This window comes from Pongo abelii, chromosome 7 (genome assembly GCF_028885655.2).
Source record: "Pongo abelii isolate AG06213 chromosome 7, NHGRI_mPonAbe1-v2.0_pri, whole genome shotgun sequence".
In the NCBI taxonomy this organism is placed as follows: domain Eukaryota; kingdom Metazoa; phylum Chordata; class Mammalia; order Primates; family Hominidae; genus Pongo; species Pongo abelii.
The window spans coordinates 84,287,836-84,294,885 of NC_071992.2; the positions used below are offsets into that span (position 1 = coordinate 84,287,836).

Genomic DNA, 7,050 nt, shown 5'->3' on the forward strand with positions numbered 1-7,050 from the left:
TTGTTATTGTTTTCTACCAATTTGTGTCCTTGCTTTCATTTAAACTGAGTTCTCCTCTGTCTGTTCACTACTTTATTCCTAGCACCAAGAATGGCAATCAGTGCAGCATTTAAGGAATAGTTATCAAATGACTACATGAACCTGCGGGCCAGAGAGCCCTGTTTTTCAGACAGCTTAGCACTGTGGCTAAAACCACAGACTCTGGGGCCATACTGCCTGGCTTTGAACCCAACCTTGCTATCTCTAGCAATGAGACCTTGTGCAACTTACTTAGCCTCCCTGTGCCTCAGTCTCCTTGTCTGTTGGTGAAGGGAATAACAGCACTTAGTACATGGTGTTGTGAGAATTCAATGGGTTAACATTTCTAAAGAGTGTTTACCTCAGGGCCTGGCCTTGGAAGCTCAGTGTTTGTTAAGTAAACTCCACCAAGTTTGGGCCCTCAGGTTGTTCAAAATTTGCTGAGTGTCAGGTCCCTGCATCATCTTTAGGCTCCCACCCCACCTGACCATTGCCTCTCTGCCTTTGTCTTGCAGTCCGGAGTATTCAACCCCAGCTGCTCTCATCATTGGCCTCCCCGTCATCCATGGTGGTGTTGAGGCCACTCCCCATTGCTCACCTGGCCCACTGCCCAGACTTGATGCCCACTGGCAATCCTGGTTCCCGTGACTACCCATTCTCCACCGTGAAATGGAAAGGGAAATAAGGACTCCTTCCTTCCTGTATAAAGCCATTTTGGAGGCCCCAGCACATCCTGCTTGCCCCAGGCTATTCTCGAAGATGCACACATACACAGGTGCATACATGCCTGTAGGGCAGCTGGGTCACCATAAGTGTATGTAACAGCCGCAGTCTGAACCTGGAGCCATTTCTCCCAGCTACTGCTCACAGCCTTTGCCAAGACAGTTCACTAGACCATCCTCTCTCCCTCAGCATGAATCCTCTCCACAAAGTCCACAAATTTCTCTTGATTTTTTACTCCTACCTTCTGATGCTTGTATATATTTGAACGTCAATGGTTGACATTGTCTAAATTCTTTTTATGGAAGGAGGGATCTTGGCAGTTGTGGCAAGGTTAAGAGATCATTGTCTGTATATTCATCATTACGCAGAATTCAGCACACTTCCTGACAGATAGTGGAAACTCAATAAGTATTTGTGGATTGAGGAATGGATGAATAAATTATGCTCCTTAGGTCCTGTGTAAGTCAGCTGGTTGAAGGGAAGGGGAGGGTCTATATTCTGTCACTTAAACTCATATTGGACAGCACAGCTTTAATATCGTATTGCTTGTTATTGTTTTCTACTAGTTTCTGTCTTCACTTTCATTTAAGCAGAGATCTCCTCTGTCTGTTCACTACTTTATTCTGGTTCTCAAAAATGAAGTACAGTGTTATTCTCTCCCTATACCGTCAAAGCCAGCAAGAAACAATGTTTCCACAGGTATTGTCTTAATTTGATTAATTAATGTATTATTTTTATTGAGATAGACTCTTGCTCTGTTGCCCAGGCTGAAGTGCAGTTGGCACTATCATAACTCACTGCAGCCTCAAACTCCCGGGCTCAAAGGATCCTCCCTCCTCAGCCTCCCATGTAGCTGGGACTACAGGTGCATGCCACCATGCCTGGCTAATTTTTATTTTTATTTGTGTAGAGACAGAGGTCTCGCTGCATTGCCTAGGCCGGTCTGGAACTCCTGGCCTCAAGCAATCCTTGTGCCTTAGCCTACCAAAGTACTGGGATTACAGGTGTGACTACCATGCCCAGCCAGTATTGTCTTTAAATATCTAACCATAGAGAAAAGATATTTTACTTCAGGTTTCCAGCATGATTTCTTTGCTTTTTAGCCAGAATAGTTCTGAAAGACAGACCTTCTATCTGGTCTGAGAGTGACTTACTTTGCAACTATATATGTGTAGTACACAAACAAATTTCTCCTCATGATTGTAAGAATATGAGCACTTAAACTAAGCAATTTCTTCAGGTTTTATTCCTTTTTTTACACTATTAGCAAAAAGAAGTTTCAGTAGACAGAGGTACATGCTATTTAGCTAGGCCATGCCTTCATTTGGGGGAGTAATATTTTTGTCCTCTGGCAGGAAAGTGGAGTTACTAAAATTAGTGTAAAACAAAAATTAAATCAATACAATGACAAAATAAGAAACACACCTATATTTGTCATATCACAGGTTTGAGATGGCCAAGTTGACAATGATGTCTTGGACTTTGACAACGCAAAACATAAGCGAACCCTCAGAGCCACTAGACAGTCCAATCTCAGCATTCTACTTGATTTACTGTCCTCTCTAAGACAATTATTTCATATTTTCCTGTGAGGGGTTGAATTGGGTCCCCCCTAAAAGAGATATGTTGAAATCTAACCCCTAATGTTTCAGAATATGACCTTATTTGAAAATATGGTCATTAACTAATTACATTGTTGTAGATGTACTTCGTTAAGATGAGATTATACTGGAAAGGTTGAGCCCCTAATCCAATATGATTAGTGTTCTTATAAAAATAAGAGATAGACACACTGAGGAAAGAGTCCATGTGATAGCAGAGGATGGAAGTGATGACTCTACATGCCAAGGAACCATAAGGATTGCCGACAAACTACCAGAAGATAGAGAACTAAGGAAAGATTCCCCTACGAGTTTCAGAAGGAGCACGGCCCTGTGACACTTTGATTTCTGACTTCTAGCATAAAAGAAAATAGTTTCTTTGCTTTGCATTTACTATGTATTAACTGAGATACCATTTGTAGGACAAGGCTTCAGTAAACAGCTTGTTTGTAGTAACAAGAGCAACAAAGTTATAATCATTTCATAGAAGATTCCTAGGAAAGACTGTGTAAACACCATCTATGTGCACTTGCGTTTTTTTACCTCTGTTGTGGGAAAAGTATGAATAAATAATCCTGAAATATCAAAGACTTAATATATTGAAAAAAATTAAGAAACTTTATTTCTAAAACTTGTAAGAAACATAAGTTTAATTCCTAACATGGCTGAGTAATTTGAGCACATTTTTCCCTTTAAGCCACGGCACAAAAGTTACATTCAGTTTAAATTGAAATTTCCATCATTAATTAATATATCCTGGTATGGTAGGAGACAACCAACTCAACTGCCTTGCAAGAATTTTGCAGATACTGGCTTCGTTTTCAGCCTATATTCCATGTTTAGTATTGAATAAGAATTTGAGTCAGTGAAAGCTTTTACTTTTAAGAAGTGCATAATATTCAACATTCAAATTCTCAGTAGCTTCTCTAGTTCAGATGTACAAGTGCAGGTTTTTTACATAGGTAAACTTGTGTCATGGGGAACTGTTGTACAGAATATTTCACCACTGAGGTATTAAGCCTAGGACCCATTAGTGATTTTTCCTGATCCTCTCCCTCCTCCCACCCTCCACACTCTGAAAGGCCCTGGTGTGTGCTGCTCCCCTCTATGTGTCCATGTGTTCTCATCATTTAGCTCCCACTTATAAGTGAGAACATGTGGCATTTGGTTTTCTGTCCCTGTGTTAGTTTTCTAAAGATGATGGCCTTCAGCTCCATCCGTGTCACTGCAAGGAACATGATCTCATTCCGTTTTATGGCTGCATAGTATTCCATGATGTATATGTACCACATTTTCTTTATCCAGTCTATCATTCATGGACATCTAGGTTGATTCTATGTCTTTGCTGTCGTGAATATTGCTGCAATGAACATATACATGCATGTACTTACTAGATACACTTATACTTGCTAGGAGAGGAATTTCCAAGTTGCTATTATTGTGTTATTAGATCTATGTGACTACATCACACTGTTGGAAAACATCCACAGGAACTGCCTGTTTTCAAGACCAATTTGCTTTATTGTAATTGAATCTAGTCCATCAGTTAATGTTTGGTCCTCTGTGAGATTTGAGAAGCAGCATCTTTTTGTAGAAAGAGCTTTGACTTTAAAGCCAGACTGAAGTCGCTGCTCAACCATTTACAGCTAAAGCCCAGTTATTTCATTTGGACAGCAGAGACTATAATCCTAACTTGAAGAGCTATTGAACATATATATATATTTTCAATATATATATATATAAGGCTGTATATATATGTAGAGATAGATAGATAGATAGATAGATAGATAGATAGATAGTTTCAGCATGATACATGTTCAATAAAGAAAAGTTGTTACTTATTTTTGTCATTATTTTTCAGTGGCAAAAGTGGAGACCAGTGCATTGCTATTCTACATGTAACGGTTCTGAGCTTATTTCTTCTGGGGCAATTGGAGCAGATGGACCATTTAAGCCCTTGAAGCTTATGATGTATTCATGGAGCACCTGAACTGTCATTTCAAAGAATCCATCGCCATTTTATTGAGGGCAATAATACAAAATGTGATAGATTGCCTGGTTAAATCTCAAACCACTTCATCTGGTTAATTTGGGATTTTCCTTTTTTTCAGGAAAAAAGATTATGGAGGTATAATTGACAAAAGTTGTGTATATTTTAGGTGTACATATGATGTTTTGCTATATTTATATGTGGTAAAATGTTTTTTATTTATATGTGATAAAACTATACATTATTAACTATAGTCATCATAATATACATTGGGTCTCCAGAATTTATTTTTTCCATAATTGAAAGTTTGTACCCTTTGGCCAGCATCTCTTCACTGTGGCATTTTATAAATCAGATTTTTCAATTATATTTTCCAGAAGGGCAGTGATAAAGGAGGACATCTAACACATCCTCATGGATGTATTGAGATAATGCTTACTTCCACAAGAACACCTATGTAACTCCAAATCCAATGTGATTGAGACAATGGGTGATATTATAAGGATAGTCTTTTTTTTTTTTAAAAAAAAAAAAACACTTTCCATGAACCTTAGTACCATGTTATTCATAATAAATCATCTGTGTCATATCACTGCTGATCATGACACATTAGATTCTGGCTGCATCCCCATGGGGAACTCTGCTGCTATAAAACATGCAAGAACCTAGGAATACAACAATTATAACCTAAGAGGTGAAAAGATGAACAATAGTATGTGAAAAACATCAAGATGAGAGAGACGGACTAAAATGTTTAGTCATCAATGATCTGATGTGGCATCACATGAAGATGTGCTTCTAAATGCAAATGAATAGCCCATGAACTGGATCATGAAAATTACTTATGCCAAGAAAAAAATCATCATTTACTAATAAATGTATCACAATTGTCATCCCAATGAATATCCATCACACACACACGCACACATTTAGAAGCTGCTGAACTCAAATAACTGGACTTGGCTATTTTTCCCTATTTCATTCAGACACTGTATAGTTCATCACCATGGTAGTGCAAGAAATGATTACCACCTTCATTATGCAACCTCTGTATTCATTGGCAAAAGAAAAAAATTAATAGTATTCATGTGATTGTCAATGATGTATACTTTGTTGTTAGAAAAAGATAAGAGTTTAAAACAATTTTTTATCTCTATGTTTATCTTCTACATTAATTGTCATGTAAAACCAAAAATCTGAGATTTGAATACTTCACAAGACTAGCCATAAGCTTTCTGTTTGCTGGTTTGTATCTTTTCTTCCTTTCAATTTTAACACAGTCAAAACCCTAAGGGATCAGTTCTCATCTCTTAAGAATGACTGTTTAGCATATAATTTATTACCACCTTCTGCATGCATAAACTCCCTATTTTATTTAAAGATACCAGGTGCAATATTACCATGGATCTAAACTGGAAATCAGACTCCCAAATGAGATATGTTTTCCTTAATGCTTGTGTAAAATTCCCATTATGCTAATAGTACTTCAGAGTGCATGTTAAGAAAGAATATAGCCCGGTTTATTTATGAAAGCTTCTCTTTGAAAAGGAAAGTCTTTTAAAATGATACTCATTTTTAGTACATGAAAAGTATTAGACATTCTCATGACTGGTTAATTGTACCATGATTTTCACAAAATAGTTAAATCACATTTACTTCTGGAAATCTGGATTAAATAAAACTCTCATTATTCTGGTGGTGCTACACTATTGGCTACACATTGTTTATATGTTCATTCCTTAGGCATCTTGAAGAATTTTTGTTATATTTCAACATTTGGGACATTTGGGATCCACAGCAGTTTTTTAAAAAGTGTTTTAACTACATGTCTTGCCCTTTTTCTTGTCTCAATTTAAGTTCCTTTTTAAATTGAGAAATGTATTTATTTGATGAAATGAGCCAAAAGCATATTTTAATAATTTTCAATTACTCCATAAGGGTAACATCTGGCTGTTTACATCAAAAGGCAAAATATGGTATTCATAAGAGTTTATAAATAATATATATATTTTACATCAGATGAATTCTCTATGAAGTTTTTACTCTGCCACCTACAGTGAATATATAAGCTTAAAAGATTAATTGAATATTCTCTAACCATGAATAAGCAAATTCTCATTACTTAATACTACAATATAGATTTCCAAATTAATTAACACTTTGCATTTCTGTTCTGTGAAATTCTGTCTGTAGCATACTAAGTATACTTTTGTACTGAAAGGAGTTTCTTCATGACCAAAAATACTCTTCAGGGGCAAAGTAAGAATTTTTTACACTAAACCAGTCACCAAATGATTATATAGGGTCTAAAACAATCACTTTGTTTTCTAAGTATTGCTACCTTATTTCTGGACATGCTTTACCCCTCTGGGAGACACAGTCTAACCAGTTTGATTAAAGTCATTTGGAACAATGTCCTTCTTTATCCTCTTTCCTTTTACTGTATTTGTGTGAAAATCTATTATGGACACTCCATTGTGCAGGTATAGTAATTAAAACCAGGTGGAAAATTGGTATATATTTGTATCTTTTCAGTAATTGCAATAGACTCAAATATTTCTAATTGAAACGACTGGATTCTTCTTCCAATTATTGTCTCCACAGAATTACATGAAACTCTTACCATGACACTCCGCCCAGGCCTGTTCCTCATCATTATCTTGTTCCCTCCTACTAATGGGACACTTTTACCAAATTTTGGCTGACCTCATTTAGGTG

The 7,050-nt window shown here is 36.7% G+C and overlaps 1 long non-coding RNA gene across 1 annotated transcript in view; it reads left to right on the forward strand.

The window, feature by feature from the left end:
- Positions 1 to 6,825, forward strand: part of LOC134761943 (uncharacterized) — a 69,163-nt gene extending 62,338 nt beyond the window's left edge. Inside the window, exon 4 of the long non-coding RNA XR_010141175.1 lies at positions 4,204 to 6,825. This is a non-coding gene — a long non-coding RNA (uncharacterized LOC134761943). The remainder of the gene's footprint in view (positions 1 to 4,203) is intronic.
- The last annotated feature ends 225 nt before the right edge of the window (positions 6,826 to 7,050 follow it).